This window comes from Bos indicus x Bos taurus, chromosome 22, assembly GCF_003369695.1.
Source record: "Bos indicus x Bos taurus breed Angus x Brahman F1 hybrid chromosome 22, Bos_hybrid_MaternalHap_v2.0, whole genome shotgun sequence".
NCBI lineage: Eukaryota > Metazoa > Chordata > Mammalia > Artiodactyla > Bovidae > Bos > Bos indicus x Bos taurus.
The window spans coordinates 10,129,668-10,151,757 of NC_040097.1; the positions used below are offsets into that span (position 1 = coordinate 10,129,668).

Genomic DNA, 22,090 nt, shown 5'->3' on the forward strand with positions numbered 1-22,090 from the left:
TCCTGCATTTTTAGCCTTTATGAAGCAGCAGAGTTTTAAAACTGGATTTGAGAGGCCATCCATTTTTCAGGCTTAACATCCAAGGGATGATCAGGGAATTTGGGACTTTTTCCCGGTTTTTAGTTCTTTTTCCAGTTCATTTCCAGTGAATGAACCTTGGAGCCTCTGCATTTAAGTATAAAGAATCACAAACAGGTATGTGTGCTGGAGACAAGGCGTTCTTTTTGCTCTCTGAAATTTGCTTCTTCCAGTTCTCCCTATCGAGGGGGAGAAAGCAGGGGAGACCAAGAGCTGTTGGGATTCTCTGGGAGGAATCCGAGGCAGGCAGCAGCCAGTTCTGTGTTCAGAATGTACTTGCTGACAAGAGTGCGGGCCTGGAATTCCAGGCTGGCCCCGGGCCCAGAAGGGGATGGAACCATCCTGAACAGGGTTTGGGGAACAGAGCCCACCTCAGGTCACATCCCCAGAGTCATCCCTTATCTGTGGAGTCTGGGGCCTTTGAGATAGTGGGTCTAGGTAAGCCCTGGGGAGAGTGAGAGAGTCTTTAGGACCCTCTCCTTGAAGGGAGACAGACCTCAGCAGTAACTCCCAGCCCTTTATTCACCCAACTCCCTGAAAGAATGTGGGGCCTCGAGCGAGTGACCAGTGCCAGCGGGTCAGAGCTATTTCTGGCGGCTGAGGAGGCATCGGATTCCGGGTGTTCAGGGCAGGAGGAGGAGGAGGATGGAGGAGGGTCAGGCCTGAGGCGCTTCCCGGACGCGCCGGCCTGCTGGGGGCTAGGCCCCCCGGAGAGGGGCCGGCTTCCTGTTCTTCCGGCCCTCGCCTCAGTTTCCCCATCAATATAAGAGTCGGGCAACGGGGCCATCATCGTTCCAATCTGGAGGACGCTTCCTGATTGTTTTCTTGGTTTACAAATAACCTGATCTGAGTTTGAAGGAAATCAGGAAGGCGGAAGGCAGTCTATGGGTGGCCAGTTGCGGCCGGGCCAAGTTATCCAGCCTGACCACCCGGGTAGGCTGGATGTCTGTCAGACGCCCAAATGCCTGAGGTAGGGTGGGGAGCCCCTCCCCCACCGCTAGTCCTGAGCTCTCCGGGCAACCCGGACGGGCCGAGGCGTGTCCCAGGGACCGACCCGGCGGGCCGCGGGCGGGATTTCCAGGATGGAGGCGTGTCCTTTCGAGCGGGGGCGTGGCGGGCCAATGAGCGGAGCGGCGCGGACGGGGGCGGGGCCTGTGCGCGGGTGCGACGCGCTGCGGGGCGGCCGACGCAGGCAGAAGCGGGCGTCGCGGGGACTGCCGGTCGGCGCCGCGCGGAGCTGGCCGCGGGATTGGCTGCGGCACTCGCGTGTCAGGGGGTTGCTAGGCTTCGGTCGCGCGCCCCGCCCTTGCGCTCCGCGCCCTCTCGCCGCCCGGTACGTGCTCGCGCGGAGGCTGCGGTGCGGCGCTCGCGCTCCTGGGGCTCGGCGGCGGCGGCGGCGGCGGCGGCGGAGGCGGGAGCTTCGCGCCGAGTCCCCGGGGAGCAGTGGCGGCGGCAGCGTGTCGCGGCCGGAAAGAGCGAGCACCTGCCGCGGCCCGCCCGGCGGCGCTCGGTGAGTGCGCCGCCCGTGCACTGCCGCCGAGCCTGCCAGCCCAGGCCCCCCATCTCCGTCGCCGGCGGAGCCTCCCGAGGAACACCTGCTGCTGCTCGCTATTTGGCCCGGGGCGGGGACACGGTCGCGGACGTCCTTGCGGGTGAGGCGGCGGCGGGGCCCGGGTAGAGCCGCCCCTTGCTCTCGGCCCCTCAGGCACAGGCTGGGGGCGTCCAGAGTCCGGGCCCGGGCTGCGCGCCGCGGCGATGGGCCAGGCCTCGGCCCGGCCCGCGCTCCCGGGAACGCGGGGCCTGCGCGTCGGCCGCGGGCGTGTGCGGCCGGCCTGCGGACTGCCTCCCGGGCTTCCACCGAGGGTCGCGCCTCCCAGCTTGGCCAGATCCCGAGGTTGGGGCGTTGAGCCCCCTCAGGAGGCGGGGAAGGGCGCCGCAGCCGCCGGAGCCTGAGCTCAGAGGCTTGGGGTCACCCCTTCACACACAGACATACTTGGGCTTCTTTGGAAGCCTGCTGCTACCTTTTCACCTTTTCACTTAGTCTTTGGAAAACGATCTTCACCTGCAGGAATATTTGGAAAAATGTCTTCGGAGAAATGGCTTTCTGGGTTTAGAAGGCTTCTGCTGTAAATTTCAAGTTAATTTCACACCATCTCAGCTGCTGATGTAAAATGCATATTTTAATCTCTATGACTTGAGAAGCTCTAAGACCTGTGAACTTCAGAATGAGTTTTTATGGTGACCGTAAAGTTTGGCCTTGGTGAGAGCTACACGGCCTGGGACAGCACGGTTATAGCCTAGAGTTCTAACTTAAGAGCCCGGCCTGCTGCTTCCCTAAATAAGCGAGTAGACGTGATTCCTGGCTTGGAAGCCAGACTTCTGTGCAGGGAGGTGGTGTTTACAGGACATCAGTTCAGAGGAAGAGTTGAATGTGCTACCAGGTGTTTGGGAGTTTGGTGTAGATGGGTTGTTGTAACTTTATCAGGTTGTTCTATGCTTAGCTCTTGAGAGAGGTAATTTGGGGATGTGCTTTTTTCTTAAAAAAGAATTCAACATGGGAGGCATAGTTTGAATATGGAGAAGTTGAATTGAACTTTGCTGGCCTTGGAGCCAAGTAATCAGAGCTCCTGGCCTGCGTGCTTAAAGGAGATTGAGGAGCCATTTCTTGGAGCAGTGAGATTTCGGGAGGGAGTTCGATGAGCCTCTTGAAGGCTTGCAGGATACTGTGTGAAAGGAGACGCAAGCAATGCAATTTGAGCAACAGACATCTGATTGGAACATGAAAGCTTGTGTTGCTGTGTACCTCTGTTGAAAGAGGCAGAGAGCCAGCCTTCACTGTTCTGAAAAAGTGATTTGGCAAAGTACATTCATTTATTTAACAAATACTTGACTTCACTACTTACCAGATTCTGTGGTAGGTCCAGGGGACCCATGTATTGGGTTGGCCAAAAAGTTCATTGAGATTTGTCCATATACTTTTCCAGAAAAGCCCTAACAATTTTTTTTTATCCAGCCCTAAGAAAGAGCCTGGTTCTGCCCTTATGGAAGTCAGTATGGTGGGCAGTGGGGGATGGAGGACCTGTGATTGATAGTGTCTGCCCACTCAGTGTGCTCAGATGGTTCTTGGGAGCCTGAGGAGAGAGGGAATTCCTGAGCCAAGGCTTGCAGGGCCAGCAGAAATTAGCTGGGGGACAGCAAGGTCCCGACTCAGGGAACCACATGTACATGAGTGCCTAAAATAGCACCTGTGAGTCCTCCAGCTTGAGAGGTGGGGGCCCCTGGCCTTTTTTTTGTGCCAAGGAATTCAGACTTCAAATTCAAGGTGCCAGAGTCTGGGAAGGGTTTTCCTCGGTGGAGTGGTGTGGTCCAGACCTATGTTTAGAAAGGTCTTGTTGGTGGCCACATAGGTGGTGCAGGAGAGGATGGGAAAAGGACCTAGGGCTCTGAGTTAAACCCTTAGAGGACAGATGAGGGTGAAGGAGCCAGCCTAGGAGGCTGGCTGAAAAGTTTGAGCAAAGGGAATTCCAAGCTGTGATGGGGGAGGAGGCTCTATTCAGGAATGTGTGGGCCAGAATATTTAACATGACCAAGGCTTTAAATCACCTCTTTTGTAAATTTGCTAGTGTCTCTTGAACATTGAATATGGTGGAATTTGGAGGGACCCTTGGGCCACTTAGACTGGGGTTGTTGTTTACGAAAGGAGAAGCATAGCATTTTTTTTTGTTGTTAATCTTAACCTTATTTCTCACTTGAACTGGGAGCATCGCAGTTTTTCTTGGGCAGGGCTGGTATATTAACCCCTGAAGTAAATAGATACGTGTTCATCCTTGTTGAGGCAGATGAGCGCGTGTTCAGTCCTTTAACCTCACAGTCATTCCAGCCTTTCCTGAGCTCTAGATCAGTGATGCGATGGATCTACACCAGCACAGTCTAGGGCCTTCGGAGTTTCTGCTCTACGTGCACTATTGTGAATGCTTCTGAGAGTCCTTTCCAGTGGCTTAGCAAACTGAGTCACAGATGAAGGAATGTTCCCAAGGTCACACAGCTGTCATGTGGCGGATTTAGGATTTGAACCCTGGTTGGACGTTTGGCTATACCCATCTGTGTTTGTGTTGTATCAAACTAATAATGGTCTCAGTTGGGTCCTTCTCTGGCAAAGACCAAGCCCAGGTGTTTGGTGGTGGGCAGAATGCTGGGATGATATGAGAAAGGGATCAGTGATCCCACATGGAGCTCCAGGAACATGCTTTGAGGGGCTATTTTCAGAAATCTAGGGTTTATCAGAGCCTTCTTGAGCCCTGCACTGGTGGCTCTGGGCACTGTACTAAAGTAAGCCAATGAACTTGGGTCCTAGGCTGGAGAGGGCAGACCTTAGGGGAGAACTAGATTTGAGCTAGACCTTCAAGAAGGGTTAGTGGTTTGATTGGTGAAGGAGTGGTGGCAAGAAGGTCACAATTGCGTGGAAGAAAAAGAAGTGAACAGAGGAAAGGGGCTGGGGCGGGGAGAAGGCTGGGCTGTTTTTCTGTATGTTCTGGAAGGTTGAGTTGGAGTCAGAAGGCCACATGGAGAAGTTTGATGTTATGGAAGAACAGGAAACCTTGGCGATCTCAAAACACACTGTGATGGGATCAGCTCTGGGTTTTCAGAAGTGAGCCCCCATTGTGAATGTTGAGGTTGGGCTGGATTAGAGACAGGTTGGTTAATTACTGCTGTGGTCCACTGGGGAGATAGTGGCTCTGAACTAGAACAGTGGTCAGCAGGGCAGTGGAGATGAAGAAGGTTCAAGATGAGCCAGTTCAGCAGATGTTAGGGACCTGAATGCTGCTGGTACCAGGAGGGATCTACCACAGACTGAGGCAGGAGGTTGACAGTGAAAAGATGAGGATATGAGGCTGCATTAGCCAAGCACTGATAAGGACTTGAGAAACTCCGAATAAAGAAGGGCCCCTAGGGAATTCCCTGGTGGTCCAGTGATTAGGACCCTGTGGGTCACTGCGGAGGACTGGGTTCGATCCTTGGTCCGGGAACTAAGATCCCACAAGGTGTGTGGCATGGCCAAAAAAAAAAAAGAAGGGCCTCTAGATTGCCTGAAGTGGGGAAGGCTTGAGTTTCTGTGGCAGGCAAGCAACAGGGCAAAAAAGAGGTAAACTTAACGAGAGAGCACAACTTGTTGACCCACTTGGTAGGTAGAGGGAAGCATCTATACTTTCAGATACTCAGAATCATGGTGGGTGTAATGTAGCTTTAGACTGGATTTCAGGTAAAGAATTGCCAGTGACTTGCACATTTGACCTGTGCAAGGCAAACTAAAGGTGTCCCATGATGGTGTGACGTCAGAGCCCCTTTACCCCATGCTTCCTTTTTAAGTTGGTTTTTTTTTTTGATTGTAGCCTTGTTGATAAGAGGCACATAACTAGTCGAGCTGAATGGCAAGTGGTGATAGACTGATTTTGCGGGTGGGCAAGAATAAGAGTGAGGTCTTCCGAGTTGTTTTTTTTTTTAAGATTTTGTTTATTTATTATTTTTACTTGGTGTGCCAGGTCTTAGTTGGCGCATGTGAGATCTATTCCCCAACCAGGGATTGAACCCGGCCCCCCTGCGTTGGGAGAGTGGAATCTTAGCCACTGGACCACTAGGGAAGTCCCGTCTTAAGAGTTTTTTTCCTAACCAATGTAGGAAGTCAGCAATGAGAAGTTTGACTCAATATTCCAGGTTCCGGGGTACCTTGTTTAGATTTGAGCGACTGCAAGAGGGTAACGGCTTGGAGGCTGGAGGCTTCCAGAGTATCAGAGAAGTAAGAAATGCGGGTGTGAACATGGAAGGGGACCCAGAGGGGGACTAGAGTATTGAACCATAAGGGAACTCTGAGTGAGAATACAGGTAGTGTGGGCTTCTAGGTGCTCTGTGTATTGGTCAAGGATTTCTCCCTCCTCCACGTTCAGGAGTGTTTCTGTGCTTTTCCAGTGTTACGGTTTTGTTGCTTAAGCCCCCATCTTTCTCTGCTGTTCCTGGGTTGACGCTCCAGTCCTGGAATAAGATGTTGGTGGTTTTCAATATGCAGCTAATTAATCTGGTCATTTCCCAGTAGGTCTGTGTGTGCCCATGTTTTTGGGCACTAATTTAAAGTAGTCTTCCTTTGAGTTGCATAACCTGCTTTGCCTTTTGACCGCCACTCTTCACTCTGATCATTAGTCAGTGATACTGCTCAGATAGCAATTTCTATAAATAGGATTTTAGAGTAGTTTACAAAATTACACCAGCCAGAGGGCTTAATTTAGCCCTAGTGAATAGGGTTTCCTATTTTCCCATTCCTTGGGTTTGAGAGAGCTAAGCATTTTCTTAGCTTTGCTCTGGGTCCAGGGTGGAAGGATGGATGGCCTGCCATGGTACAGTATCATGAACTGAGTGTGTCTAAGTTGATGAAACTGTCCTGTGTTCTCTGTTGGAATGAAGTAAATCTGAATGAACTTTTGCAGTATGTTGACTTAATTTATATTTTACAAGTAGAATCCTAATGGGAATAATCAGCTGAATATAAAAAATCATTTTTATAACAGTGTCTTTAACCTACACATCCTGTGATGCATTTAATAGTGTTTAGGTTTTGCTTCTCAGTTATACCTTCTTGAGCTAATTATTTTTGAAAATACCCCTGTCTAAATTTTAGACATCGAAATTAATTTTGTATGTTTTGAAACTGTTTATAATTTTTTGATCCTAGATTGACTCTACAGAAGACATTTCATTTTCTTTGTCATCCTTTGGCAATAAAGGGTGACTGGTGGTGTGGGCAGATTGAGTGGCACGCCCCACTTCCTTTGGAGGTGGTGGTTGTGGTGTATGTAATGCCGCCTTGGTTGTGGACATTCACCAATATCGGTTCCTTCTTTTCCTGTAGGGCTTCTGCTCTCCAGGAAGATAAGGCTTTTTTTTTTTTTTTCTGTCCTTGCTGCACGGGATGTGGGATCTTAGTCCCCCTGCAGTGGAAATGAGGAGTCTTAACCACTGGACCACCAGGGAAGTCCCCTTAAGATAAGGGTTTTAAAGCAGCCTGGCACTAGAGCTTGAAGAAAGGTACTTGGAAAGGGAGGTTGCTGCTAAAGCAAGAGGAGGGATAATCACGTACTTGGCAAAATGATCATGGAATTTTAAAACACTGTAGTGGGGCAAACGCTGTATTAAATAATACATGTATTTAAAAAAAGAAACGTGGACGATGAAAAAGTCGAAAGTAAGGGGAAAATCTCTTGTCTTCCCCAACTTTATTCCTTCTTTAATGCTAACAACACATGGTTAATCTCAAAGAATTCTAAAGGATTTTTGCACAGGGGAAATAAATCTTTCTTCGATCTATCCCCTCGGTCACTGCTTCCCCTCCCTAGAAGCAGCCGGCATCCCCTGATTCCTGGGTGTCCTCCAGAGATGGCTCTTGGGCAGCACTTTTACTGAGTTAAAATTTAATTTTTAATCTTGCTTTTGCCCTCCCAGCATTATAGTATTCATTGTTCTATAAATATAACATTTCTGATGGTTAACCTGTCTTTAGTTCTTACACGGTTGTTAATCTTACTTTAGTTATAGTAGATAATATTGCAGTTGACATCTTTGTACGTAGCTTTTTTTTTTTTTTTTTTTAAGAATCTTTTTCTTACCTCCACAATATTAAATATAAAACTTTTGGGAAAAGTGCAGTGTGACTTACACTTTTGAAGGAGCCCATTTATAACATCAAGTGAGGCAGGTTTGTATTGAATGTCATTTTTTAAGCACTGTGTACATTTTCCCTAGTCTCTTTTCTGTGACTTGCATGTGTGTGCAATTTTTGGAGCTGCCTGGAGGCCAAGACTCGATATTCCCTGCCATTGGGGGTATGTGTAGCCACAGATTCATTCCTGAGGCAGTCACAGCCCTCAGATACCCTAAGTATAGGGGAGTGTGCCAGTTGAGGGAAGCTTAAGGACGAGTGAAGCCCTTGGAAGGATGTGTCATACTCAGGGAAAAAGAGGCCAGTGCCCATTTTCGTCTGTTTTGGCGTTTGCTCTTCATTTCTGTGGATGTTGAGTTTTTGTATATGGAGTATGGGAATCCACAAATAAGAAGCACTGCTTACAGAGTCCTTTCTAATAGCTGGTGTTAATGTATACCCATTGAAACAAATTCGTGGAGTTGGAAGATGCCTGTTTTGGCAAATGTTAGAGTTGTCTCTGTTTTACTTCTCACTGCACTGGGAACATTTCCCCCGGGAATTCCAGGGGTTGATAAAGGATTACTTAAGGAGGCTCCTGAGGCTGTCTGTGGCCGAAGTGAACCAGTTCTGCCTTGGTTTTCGGAAATGCCTCTTTTAATTAGCCTAGTTGTTCTCCAGGGCTGGGTTGATTCTTTAGCTGGTTTTTGCCAAGGAAAATGATGAAGTCAATGATAGAATTGCAAATACTATTTTCTTTTTATTTGGCTGTTAATCAGCACGTGGTACACCATCCATTTTCTGGGCCCTCACTATACAAGAAATGCTTTCATAAAGCATTCATCTCTCGTCGCTGTAAATATCCTGTTCCTGCTTCTGCTTGGGCTGGTGGGTTGTCTTTGCGTTGGATCTGCTCTGACCTCAGGGAGCCTCACATACTGGATTTTTGAGTAGTAGAGACTAGCCTGATGAGTAGTCCTTGAACAGGGGGGCATTCTGGGTCTTGTGGAAAATGAGGAAGTGTCGAGAACTTTGCCCCACCTGTTATGTTAAGCATCCTGGACTAAGTGTCTTTTATTTTTAGACTTTTGAGCAAGGTTGGGAAGACTGAATTGCCTGAGTAGAGAAACTTGGTAGGAGGAGACTAGAAACTCTTTATTAAAGATCTAAAAACAGAATTCATTAAAGTCACAGATAACAGAATTCCTGTCTCCTTTCCTTCTCTGTGTTATTCCCAGCTGTTGTGTCTGCTTCCCTGGAAAAGATCACAGTATTTTGTCAGGAGGGTCAATAGTCAGACTTAACACACTGCATTTGCCAGTCTGAGTATGTGCTTTATCCAGTTTTAAAAGTAGTCTAAAAAGTGACTGGATTCCTGGGCACTGGGAAGAAATCTTTAGCGGGAAAGATTGATTGTTCTTGCAGTACGAGCCCTGGGCTGACGGGGACTGAGGGGTGCCTGAGTTTGTTTATTTTTTTTTTCCTTCTGGTTGGACACTGTTGACCAGAGAGAGGACACCTGTGTAGGCCACCTCATCCACATGACTTAATCAGTTGGCACCTTAGGACTCCCTTCTGGTTTTTCAGGAGGGGTCCTTTCTGGCTAGCGCAGCTAGAAGGGAAAATGGCTGCTCAGGCTGTCTTCTTCCGCAGGCCTCTGCTGCCCTGGGCTGCCTGTGCCCTTTCCCTCCATGTGAGGGGGTGAAGGAATGTCCCGGCCTCCCCTCTCCCCTCCTGCCATGCGCTTCCAGGGAGAATGGGGCCCACTGTGGGCTGTGCACAGCCCTCCACTTAAGTGTCCGGCCTGCCGTGGCCTCTCTTCAGTCTGCTGTGGCAACGGGATGCTGAGGGGGCCACGAGCCCGACGAGCCGTCATTTCCTCACAGGCTGCCCTGCCATTCAGGAGTGCTCTGAGCCACGGTGCCGGTGCTGTTTGCCCTCGGGGCTGCGCTCTGATTTTGTTATGTCTTGGTCAGCATTCTTGTGGACCCCTTTCCAGGGCTGAGCTCACTCTTGCGGCAGATCTCAGGCCATATTTGGAGAGGCAGGCCTGCTGCTCCCAAGGGTGACTGAGTGCTGGTCACACGAGGCTGGGGAGTTGCCCCGGGCCTTTGTTGTGTTTTGAATCCACTGGGAAGCATCGGATTAATCTATTTGTGAATGAAACTGGACTTAGATTCTTGCTTTTCAAATTTATTCTGGCCTTCAGTTGTATCTCAGTAGAGCTGGGGAAAAACTTACTTTGGCCTTAATCAACTGTAGAATTTGTTGAAGATGTGAAATGCTGGAATATGGGATAGGGGAAGCCAGAGAGACTCAACTTAAAATGTGTGTGTGTGTTTTTAAATTTATCTGACTGCACTGGGTCCTGGTTGTGACATGCAGAACTCTCAGTTGTGGCGTGCGGGATCTAGTTCCCTGAGTATGGATCGAACCCAGGCCCCCTGCGTTGGGAATGCAGTCTAAGCCACTGGCCCACCAGGGAAGTCCCGAGATTCAGCCTATTAAGAAACAGATTTGTTCTGGATACGGGAGCTCTCTCTTGATACCAAACTGCCTTACCCATCAGGTAGTTCTCCTGACCCCAGGCCAGTGTGTCCTTGGGAAAAAAATGTAAGAGATACTTAATGATTTAAAGGAGACCTTAAAGACTTAAAGAGTGAACAGATAGAGGTCACTGGCTGCTTCTCTTTCGAGGGTGTTGGCATCAGATAAGGAGCCAGGTTTGTCATCAGCAGTTGTTTAGCAGGTTCTGTGAGCAGGGTAGTTGAGCGAGCTGGTAGTGGAATGGGAGATGGAGAAGGCCCAGTCAGGCCTTCCTGGAGCTGGCGAAGGCCTTTTCTACATGAGGTCTATATTGATTGCCTGGAAGGCCACTGAGAAATTTGCTCCTCTAAAACCCAGGTAGGTTGACTTTGGAACGGTCCTGGAAGTTGTTCTTGGAAGGCAGCTAAGCTACCCACTATACCACGAATGCCTCGATTTGAAATTGTTCTTGCTCATAGTAAAAAAAAAAAAAAATCCATTCTTCCCATGATGCTTCAACATGCACAGTTTCTTTGTTTTCTGGGAAGTGTCTTGTGAAAGGAGCAGCTGGTACTTGCATTGCCCTGGATGTTTGCCTTCCTCCTACGTTTTTTTTTCTTTTATTACAGAAAAAAAAAATTTTCAAGCCTATTTTAACCTGCTACCTGAGCAGAGTGATCTGCTTCCTTCTCCGTTTTAAGATTGGGAGTGGCACTCGTTTTTATCAAATAAAGGAATAAAACTTGCTGTGCTGAGATAATACTGCAGATGCCAGCTCTTTTTATAAATGATACTGAGTTTTCTAAAGGAGAGTTGTTCTTTCAGATAGTGCCTCATCATGCTATGGTCTCTTGGGTCGTGACCTCCCAAGAGGTGAGGTCTACCCACTAAAGGCCCTTGCTTTTTAGCAAGACAGGCAAGGACCTGTGGTACAAGTTCGATGAGGTTGGACAGTGAAAACACTGAGTACCCTCAGCAGTAGAAACCTGAGCCTGAGAAGGGAATATACCTTCTCAGGTATATACCAAGAGAGCTCAGAGGTCCTGAGCTCTCTTGTCCCCGCTGCCTCAGGAAAATCAGGAATCTCATCCCGGTAGGCTGCTGAAGAGAAAGTATAACTTTCTGGTAGTGAGTCCTACACCTCTCCGTAATTGGTACCTGTTATTCTTACACTTGTACCTTTTTCTGGTATAAACTTGAGAGTCTAGTATTTAATAATTAAAAAAAAAGTGTTAGTTGCTCAGTCGCATCTTGACTGTTTGCAACCCCTTGGACTGTAGCCCGACAGGCTGCTCTATGAAATTTTCCAGGCAGAGTATTAAAGTGAGTTGCCCTTCCCTTTTCCAGGGGGGTCTTCCCAACCCAGGGATTGAAGCTGGGTCTCCTGCATTGCGGGCGGATTGGTTACCATCTGAGCCACCAGGGAAGCCCAATATTTAATAAAGGCTGGACATGTTTCTTAGGCTAAGTGATTGATTCAGGCTTTTTTTAAATTGTGTTTCATTTTACATATGTAATTATATTTTATGTGTACCAAGTAGTATCATATATTTTTTTTAAAAAGCCTTAGGCTGTGAGCACATCGTGCTAAGTCACTTCAGTCATGTCTAACTCTTTGCAACCCTGTGGACTTCTGTGTCCAGGCTTCTCTGTCCATGGGATTCTCCCATCTGTGCTTCCCAAAAGGCAGCACTGGCTTGACTACTCGCTGACCTGTGGAGCTTTGCGTGCTGTGCTGTCTCTCTTAGAGTGGCTGATCCAGGAGGGACTGGCCCCAGCAAGATGAATAAAAGACAAAAATAGTTTGAGGATCAAGGATTTTGGTAGCTGGACAGTGGTGTTTGTGAGGAGCTCCTTTGGCGATTCTTCGATGGGCCCAGCTTGTTTTCTCGAGCCTCACTAGTGTGGTAGAAGGAGCTCAGCCTGGCAAGGTTGTCATATGAATTGATTGACTAGAAGTGCTTGGTTTCCTTTTTTTTTTGTATAATATTTATCTCTGAATATTCAATTGCACTGCATGCCTGGTTTGAAAAGCCCTTGGTTTTCAAAGGGCTACACGTATGCTTTTTTTTTTTTTTTTAACATATACTTATTTTTTCCCCATGTGACCATATGACTTCTTGACTAGGGGACTTATAAAACTGACTTTTCAGCTAGCAGATGCATTTTAAGAGACTTGGAGCCAGTGGGCGCGCCTGGTTGAATGTTGGGCAGTAGCAGTTTCTGTAGCTGGAACATACAGTCCAGCTGAGCTGTAGGGCTGGAACTCTTTAGAACAGGAATTTTAAGTCTTAAAATTAGTGTTCTTGCCTGGAGAATCCCAGGGACGGAGGAGCCTGGTGGGCTGCTGTCTATGGGGTCGCACAGAGTCGGACACGACTGAAGCGACTTAGCAGCAGCAGCAGGGTGAATTTAGTCTGGAATGTCAGAACCTTACTCTGTAAAGTCAGCATCTTTCCTAGAAACCTGAAGTGTTTGGGGCTTCCTTGACTCCCTGAGGGACAAACCGAGCTTAGAGCTGCTGAGTATAAGGAAGATAAGGGTACAGGCACTGTTGCCTGATTTCTGAGTGGAGGATAATTATCCTAAAGACAAAAATTGGGTTCCAGCCTCCGGACAATGAAAGCACCAGGCTTTATGATTCTGTGTCCAGAGGGAGCTGCCTGCCTGTGGGTTCCTACTGGAGAAGGCTCCAGGTGATTTCCAGATAGTGAAGGCATTTGGTCTCTGACCTTTGTTTTAGAGGCATTGAGGATAAAGCTGTTGGCTGTTATCAGATAAGAAAATGACCTGATACCCCCCAGAGGGGAGCGGAAAATCTCTAAATGGTCACTAAATCCTCTGAAAGGAAGCAGAGCCCACAGGGCTTCTCCCAGCCTGAGAGTAGCTCTGGGTCAGGGAAGGGCCTCACAGAGGAGGCCACTGTGAGGAGTTGATGCTCAGGACAAGAGAAGGAAACCCTGCTGTGGAAGTAGTCCATTTCTATTGCAGGCACTACAGACTCCTTATCATTGTAGGGGGATCATCGACCTTGGCAGTTTGATTTCAGATTTGGGTCTGGGGTGGAGAAAGCAGGATGCCCAGCGGTGTGCATAGTGATGTCCACATTCCTTCGCTAGGCTGCTCATTTAGGTTGTCTGAAGCACAAAAGTATTAAAACTGTCAAGAGATTGTGGGTGACTGGGTTAAGGTCATTTGTGTTTTGTATATATATTTTAAGGTGTGTGATGTGAGGGATCGGGGAGAGGACCTCACAGAGCTGGCAGGCAGTAATAGGTTATTTTCAAAGCCAGGCTGACATTCAGGTGCACACTGACGTGTCTGTGACCTGTGGGGCTCTTTCCTGACCCTGATGCCATACCTTAGTCGTGATTCTGGCGGGGCCTTCAAGGTGAAGTTTCAGGGAGTTGGCAGAGTTGACTGTGGGGAGCCATTTTGGTGTGGTGCTGATATGCATGAGAGTGTGTATGTGTGTGTGTGGGAGGGTGCTTTGGGGATAATTGGGGAAGCTGCAAGAGGAGATGGGAGAGGACTTAGGGAACGTGAGCCTTAGCAAGAGGTCGGGAGGGAAAGGATCACTCCCAGTGTGTGGAGGAACCTTGCTCTGTTTGCGTTGTTAATCCCCAAGTCATCGGAGGAGGTAGGAAGCAAGGGTGCAAGGGGTTACTGTCTGGGGATGGTGAGGGGTGGGGACTGGAGGCCATCATGGGCCAGGTCAGCTAGTGGTAGCGGTGGGAGACGAGTATAGTGACTTTGGCCAATCCTGAGGTGACAGACTTCTGGCCGCATAGATAGAGCCAGCTGAACAGAAACAGAGGCTGTGAGGGTGGACTCGCCCCGAGTTGGGGGTCCTGAAAGGCAGTGCTGGTGTGCTTTGCCAAGGGAGCAAGTTAAAAACCCTTCAGGCCCTGGGAGTCAGGAAAATCTGCTGTGAAGGGACTAATGACTAGACATGTCGGGATTTGGGGGCACCCAGTTTAAAAAAACTACACTACCTTTACCCTGCCCGGGGGAACCAGTTATGGCTGCAGTGCCAGCTTAACAAGCAGCAGAGAGTGAGCCGCCAGTGGGGTTCCCAAGGCCAAACCCCTGAATTAGAGGAGGTCCCCTCCCAATTGCCTGTGAGGCCACCCTCTCTTTTCCAGGCTTCCTGGTGCTGTTCACTTTCTGCAAATGCTGCTTCGCAAAGCCCTCAAGCTCTTCCAGGACTGGTTTTATGTTTGAAAGTGAAAGTCACTCAGTTGTGTCCAACTCTTTGCGGCCCCATGGACTATACAGTCCAAGTAGCCATTCCCTTCTTCAGGGGATCTTCCCAACCAGGGGTCAAACCCAGGTCTCCCACATTGCAGGTGGATTCTTTACCAGCTGAGCCACCAGGGAAGCCCAGTTTTATGTTTACTTCATCTTATTTATTTACTTAATATATTTTTGACTTGGAAAAAACTTCACTAGTGTAAAAAATAAAACAAAAATGGAGAAAACAAGGCCACCCCCCTTCAAAAAAAGTAGAGCTTAGTAATTTATAAGGTCAAGAAAAGAGCTTTATCTGTTCCCCCAGAGGCTTCTCGGCACGCTCCAATCCTGCCACAGCCTGCTCTTTCCCTTCCTTCCCAAGGTGACCCCATCCTGTCCTTTTGTAGCTGCTTCCTTACTTTTTTTTTTTAAATAGTTTTATTCTCCCAAATGTCTGTCCTTAGGCACTGCAGTTTAATTTGTGCATGTTTTGTTAATTGGCGTGTGTTTTAAGTTTCTTTATCTATATTTCCCTGCTCTGTCCTGTTTCCTGGCAGTTATCTGCTGGAGAACCTGGGCCATTAGACCTGTGGGGTCTCTCCCAGTCCAGAGTGAGCAGTTGTGTCCCAGGGTGCAGAGCAGCACGCCCTTCTCTGTGTTTACTGTGAATGGGCAGCTGGATCTAAAGGCTCGATCTGCCTCAGCTCTGGGCCTTCTGGCAAGGTGGAGGTGGTTTGGGCCTTTGCTTTCCTTTTGTTCCATATCTTGCTCATAGGCAGGGATCCAGAGCACCACTTCTGTGGCAGGACAGTGGGGCCTGAGGAAAGGTCAGGCCAGCTCAGCCTCTCAGTGGCTCCACCGTCTTTGTCAAACCAGTTTCCCCAGCATGGGTGTGACAGGTGTGGCAAGGGGAAAAGGCTGGATGTGTTCTCTGGTCTGATTCGCTGATGGGACTTCTCTGGTGGTCCAATGGTTAAGAATCCGCCTGCCAGTGCAGGGGACATGAATTCGATCCCTGGTCTGGGAAGATGCCACATGCCACGGGTCAGCTAAGCCCGTGCACCACAGAACTACTGAGCCCCACTGGAACCCTTGAGCCGCAACAAGAGAAGTCACCAAAATGAGAAGCCCATGCTCTGCAACTAGAGAAAAGCCTGCACTCAGGGACGAAGACCCAGCACAGCCAAAAGTTAGTGAATAAATAAATAAATGCAAAACAAGAGTCATGACTTTAAAAAACAACATAATTCACCAAGGTGGGTTCACAGAGGGCCCTCTCAGGTCCTCTCTCCTTCCTCCACACTGACCCTTCTCCCCAAGGCAGAGCCTCTGCCTTCTCCACGTAGGGCACACACAGCCCCAGGGGTCAGAGCTTAGAGAGCAGCCAGACTCCATAGTCTTTCGCCATATCTGCGCCATCAGGCCACGGAGGTTGGGAGGATAGTGGGACCCTTTGTGGGCTGTGGTCGTGGCCTCACCTGCTGGTCTCCAGCCCTGGGTGCAGAGACTCGCCTGACAGGATGGGGAGGCATGTCAGCTGCCAGTGTTGTTGGCTGGCAGCTGGAGAGGGGGGCATGTGGAGGGCCAAGGTGAGTGTTGCTTCGGTGTGAGGATAGCCTCAGGGTTCAGGGCCAGGGACTTGTCCACTAGTCCTGGCTTTCTTGTCTGAAGCCCACCCCAGCTTACCCCCAAAATTTGATGAGCAGCCTGAGCCAGGGGCTCAGGTGTGGGGCCAACCACGTGGTCACCTCAGAGCGCTGCTGCCGGGTGAGCTGTTGCTATGAGGCCCTGGAGGATCAGGGCTCTGCTCACGGCTGGCCTCTACCTGTGAGTGGGGTTGGCTGAAGAGTTTGTTTGGGTTTTTCCATATGCTGTAATGGAAGAACCCATATGAGCTTTTTGGCCAACCCAATATATAGCAAGCTCATTGTCCTTCAGATGGTAACTGCCCCTGAGAAGAGGTGTCTTGTGATTGATGGGTCAGAATTGATCTGGCCTTCCCCTGCTATGACACTTCCCATGTGCCTGTGGTGTTTTCATTAAAGTCACACATTAAAAATTCCATTTATTTTTACACTTAAATACTTTTGAAGCCAGGTGCATTCAGATTTTTGCATCCTCTGTATGCATCAAGGTTGCTTAGGCCTAAGGAGGCCGAGCAGGCTTTGTTTTCTTGCCTTGAATCCAAGTTTTCTGAGGGTTGTCCTTTGGGAAGGAGAATGTAAGGAATTCCAGAGTCAGGGAGGCGTGGGCTGTGCTGGTGGAAGGGCTGGAGAGGCTACTGGGCACTGCTCAGGGGCTGCCGGAAGGAGCCGATGTCAGCAGCGGGCATGGCGGGGAGGGGAGTGCTGAATTTTCTGTATTCGAGATCTGTACCACTACATTTAAGAATTGAATTCCTTGGAATTTGGTGAGGTCCAGACCGCAGATCTGGCTAGTTGCTTAGGTGGTGAAGCAGGAGTTAAAGCCATGTTTTCTGGTGTTGGCTGCTCTGGTGTCCTTCACTCCTAAGAGTGAAGGTCCTTAGAGGTAGTCCTTGCTTTTACCTCAGGTGTTAACAAGTGGCAGGTAAGTAGCAGACCCCAACCAAAATGGTCCCAGGCCAGAGCAGAGTCATCTCATTCTTGAAAATCTATTCTGTTATAGATGTTGTTTCACTGAATCGCCTGCTGACTATTAGTGTTTAATTTTTTTTTTTTAACGCTCACTGTGAAAAACAGCCGAGGCAAAATTTACGTGTAGCAATATGCATAAATCATAAATGTACAGCTTGACAGTTTTATATATGTATAGACCACTGAGATTAAGGTATAGAATATTTCCAGTAGGTTCTCTCATGCCTTTACCCAATCAGCATCTCCGCAGAGGTAACCACTGTTCTGGTCTTGAGCCTAGTTTTCTCCTCATGACCTTTATTTGTTTGGCTGTGTTGGGTCTTAGTTGTGGCATAATTTTAGTTCCCCCACCAGGGGTCGAACTCACATCCCATGCATTGTAAGGTGAGTTCGTAACCACTGGACCACCAGTGAAGTCTCACACTTTTCTTGACCTTTGTGTACGTCAATGGTATAGAGTATGTATGTACTGTATGTACTTTGAGGTGCCTGTCTTTTCTTGCTGAATGCTAGGTCTCTGACATCGTTGTGGGTCTGTACAGCAGTTTGTTCTCTTTTGTTTAGTATTTCACACATGAATATACCACAGTCTACTGCTTTTCCTGTTGGTGGACATGTGGGTAGTCTCAACTTTTGGCTATCATGAATAATACTGATAAAAAGCCATCCTTTTCCATGGCTTCTAACACCTAAGAGTGACTTAGGTACACTTCACATTTAAACTGCTGGGAGTTTTCTTGATATGCCTTTGTTGTGTTTTGTTTTTGGTCTTTAAAAAAATTTTTTTTTTAATTTTATTTTATTTTTAAACTTTACAATATTGTATTACTTTTGCCAAATATCGAAATGAATCCGCCATAGGTATACATGTGTTCCCCATCCTGAACCCTCCTCCCTTCTCCCTGTTTTTGGTCTTGTGGAGAATTTCAAGCGCACTCAAAGACAGAGTGATGTGAATCCCATGGGCCTGTCACCAGCCCCAGCGTCCATCAGCTTCCGTTCATCAGTGGGCCAGTCTTGCGCGTTTGCACTCCTGACTGTTGTCCCCCTGCAGCCGCCACTGTTTTGGAGCACATCTCAGACGTCGTGTCATTTCATCCCTCAGTATTTTAATGTGTTCCTGTAAAAGGTAATGGAGCCACAGCAGCTGCTGAAGGGCTTCCTGCTCCTCTCTGTCCTCACGGTAGAGTGTGGCTCCTGGTTCCTGTCTACCCTTCATCCTGATCGAGTTGCCTGTGTCACCTGCTTTTGCCGGCAGTTTTTGAACCGGGAGCCAGCATGGTGTAGAGCTGGGAGGGTCATCTTAGGACGTTGGTATGTCCGTCACTGTGGTGGGCACCACTTTCTGTTGGATTAATTGTCATGTGTACAAGTTAGGCTGATCCAAGAGGAAGGTGGGAATGGACTGGTGAGTACTTCTTTGGTGCTCAGATACACAACTGCCTCTCCCAGATGGCTGCACCGGTCTGGGACAGATGGTTCTTCCGCAGTGCTGCTAGAGTCTGGAGGGTGTGACCCCCAGGACAGGTGGGCTCCAGCATTCCTCCGAGACCCTGCCCCTCAGTTGAAAGACAACAGGCGTCAAACTTAGATTCAGTGATACGATTTAGAAAAGGTTAATGTTTTTCAGAAAAGTGAAGCTACAGTATGAAGATTAGACTTGGGAGCCCCCAAGTGCCCTCTAGTGTCCCTCTCCTGTCCTCCTTGGGCTCAGCACTAGTATTTGTGTCCCCACTACCCTGAGCCCAGAGTTGTTCTGGGATGGGCCCAAGAGGCACCCTGGCCCAGGGCTGGCCCACAATAGGAGCAGAGAGCACCACAGATACCTTATTATTGGGAGTAATTAGCTCGTAAATTTTCCATAGCAATTTTCCTGAGGTAGTCAAGTCTGACTAGAAAAACAGTGCCATGTTTTGATTCATTAGTCATCTGGACACTCACACTCCCCTGTTTTCACACTGGCTAACTATGAAGCACCATTACTCCCAGCTTGAATTTATGACACCTGCTGCCCACTCTGCCCATTAATCCAACAGCATGAGGGGGGCAGGCCATCTCATGCTCTTTCAACCAGTCTCTCCCTCCTTCCTCTTCCATCTCATGTTATTAATAAAGGAGTTTAACGGTAACTCAGTTTTAGTGAAAGTAAGGGGAAAGTTACTCATCTCTTTCAGTTGGAATGTACATAGAAGGGTATTTTGCCAGTCTCTAGCAGTTCTAAGGTACATAACCTTTGACCCAGCAATTCTACATCTAGGATTTTATCCACCAGTTTCTTGCCAGAAGCATGCATGTCTGAGAGGGAGAGAGCACCCTTCAGACCAGAACACGCAGGATACTTGGACAGGTCTGTGCCACAAGCAGCAGTAGAGGGTGAGGAGGTGGATCTACTCGGGCTGAGGTCTTCCAGTTCTAGTAAAGTGTAAAAAGTATTAGTTAGGAGCTATGTGATTCCATTTGAACTTTGTAAGAATGAAATAAAAAGAGATGTCCTAGTTTAAGTGTTTAGAGATACTTTAAATGTGTCATTTGTGGAAAGCTACTGAAGAAACCCAGCCTCTCACGTACGTACGTCGTAGGATATTGGTGAAATCTGTTTAACCTCCATGTGAATTACTTTTATTGCAGTAAGTCCAAAGGACCTGACGGCTGATGGCGTCATTGCGAGGCTTACTGTGTGTCTTCTCTATCATGCCCGGGGATTGTTAGTGGGAAATCTGATACTGGGAAACTCTGGTTTCAGCCTGCCCAGAGCTTGTGTTTAGCTCTGGGGCCTCTGAACTTGGTGAAGGTCTGGTCAGGGGTTTTTTCCCTCCAGGAGGGAAGGCTCCTGGGAAGGAAGGATGAAACTATTTTTAATCTTGAGCAAACATAGCCCAGTGTAGTAATTTCAGGCCCCAGTGTGACATTTTATTCCATTATCATCCGAGTCACTTTTAAAACAAATAAACAAAGTCCTTTTTTGGTATACTTTGTATTTGTGGTGTTTCTAGAGGGAAATGGTTTTAAGATACTCCCATTTCGCCTCACAGAGGAGGACGTAGGGGCCTGGTGGGCTGTGTTCTGAATCACGTAGTCATGGAGCTTGGGGCCTGGGGTGCTGGTTGACAGAGTGCAAGGGTGTGAGGTGAGTGGTCGGGGGTTGCTTAGGCCCTCAGTGCTCACAGAACCCATCTGCTGCTGACTTTGCCTCACGACTGCTGATGAACATTGCTGCTTTGTCGGGGAAGAACTGAGGTCGTGAGATGAGAGGCAGACCATGCCCCACCTTCCTTTCTCTTAGCACTTATGTTCATGTCACATAGCTTATATTTTTGTAACTCAAAATTTGGATACAACTTCAGACTGGCAGAAAAATTGCTAGAGTGGTACGGGAAACTCCTAAATATGCTACCTTGAGTCGCTATTTGTTTCTATTTTGCCTTCTTTTTGCTTTGTCATTCTCTTTCTTTTCCCTCTCTATACATTTTTTCCCCCTGAACCATCTATGAGTGATTGGCAAACACCATGCCCCTTCACTCCTAAATACCTAATCATGTATTTCCTAAGAATAAGGATCTTCTCTTATATGACCACAATATGTCTGTCAGTATGAGGAAATATCATATTGGTACAGTGTCTAATCTGTTAATACATTCCATGTTTAGATTCCTCAGTTGTCCAACAGTGTCTTTGATAACCAGCCCCATGTGAGTAGGTACACAATGCTGGTTTGTCCTGATGATCAGCCCTGGCTGGGAAGGTACCTAACAGTTTTTTCCTCTGTAAAGTTGCCATTTTTTCCTTTGCAATTAATAAGTAATTCATGGGAGGACATTATGTAAATATCCTGTTCCTTATCAGACTTGGACCCTCTGCTTTCAGCATGCAGTGATGCTTCTAAGACCATCATTCCTTCTGTATTGTCATCTCACTCGAAGAGCCTTCTCGCCTCCATTCATTGCTTTGTGTATGTGATTTCACATTGATAACTTAGTGTGATATCACCCATTCTTGTCATTATTCATTTTGAGGCCCAGATTGTCCCAGGTTTGGCTAGCAGGAACACAGAGGCTGGCTCCTGTGTTCTTTTGACATGTCTTCTTCATCATGGTTTGAGCACTTCCTGATTTTCCAGTGCAGCAAGATGTTTCAGGTTTCTTTCCCTGGCCTGTCGTCAATCCTTTCCACAAGGAGCCTTGGTTTCTTTTAGTTAAAGTAGCAGTTAGAAACCAGGATATGGATACATATGGTACATATGTTTATTTACTAAAGTCTTTTAAAATAAATCTAATTTTGTATTCAGTTACTTAATCTTGTTGCAGTTCAATAAAGGCATTTCACAAACTGAATAAAAGAGTTCCAGTTCTTGATTTTTGCTGTAAGTGGAACAAGTAAACACACGACATTAACAGAGTGAGATGGACTTTAGCAACAAAATAAAAGATTTCACCTGCTCAAAAATAATTTATTTCTGCTTAACTGTTAGAGAAATTAGCAGAACCACTGAGCTAATTTCTGAAGAGGAAGGATATACCTGAACATCGATGCTAGGGAGCCTTGTTCCGGGCTCTGGGCTGCCTGAAGCCCAGCCCCACGAGGCTGTGCCCTTCCCTGTTGTCAGAGCTTTGGAGTAACGGCGGTGTCCATTGAGGCAGTGAAGCCCGTGTGTCCTAGAGTGTCAGGTGACCTATGACAGAGTCCCCCAAGTGGGTTCTTCTGTCGTGGGAGGACCTGGATCTGGCCTGTGTTCCTCCTGTGCCATCGTTAGGACAATGTGGACAAATCACATACGGCCCCTGGGCTGTCTCTGTTCTGAGGATTTAATAAAGAAGGGAAACCATAGTGGAGGGTTAATTTGTTAAGGGAGGACTGAGATGGGTGGGTTTCTCGAGGAAGCAGCATTTAGGAGGCTGGCAGCTCTCCACTCTGGACCGCTACGACCTTTGGTAACCACTGACCTCTTTCCTGTCCC

The 22,090-nt window shown here is 48.1% G+C and overlaps 1 protein-coding gene across 3 annotated transcripts in view; it reads left to right on the forward strand.

Moving 5' to 3' along the window:
* Positions 1-1,273: 1,273 nt before the first annotated feature.
* DAG1 (dystroglycan 1) overlaps positions 1,274-22,090 on the forward strand; it is a 48,666-nt gene continuing 27,849 nt past the window's right edge. Inside the window, exon 1 of one of the 3 annotated variants that reach the window (XM_027523462.1) lies at positions 1,274-1,411. The gene's annotated coding sequence lies outside the window, so the exon portion shown is untranslated. Of the gene's footprint in view, positions 1,731-22,090 lie in introns of all 3 variants that reach the window. The other 2 variants (XM_027523463.1, XM_027523464.1) reach the window with 2 other exon arrangements.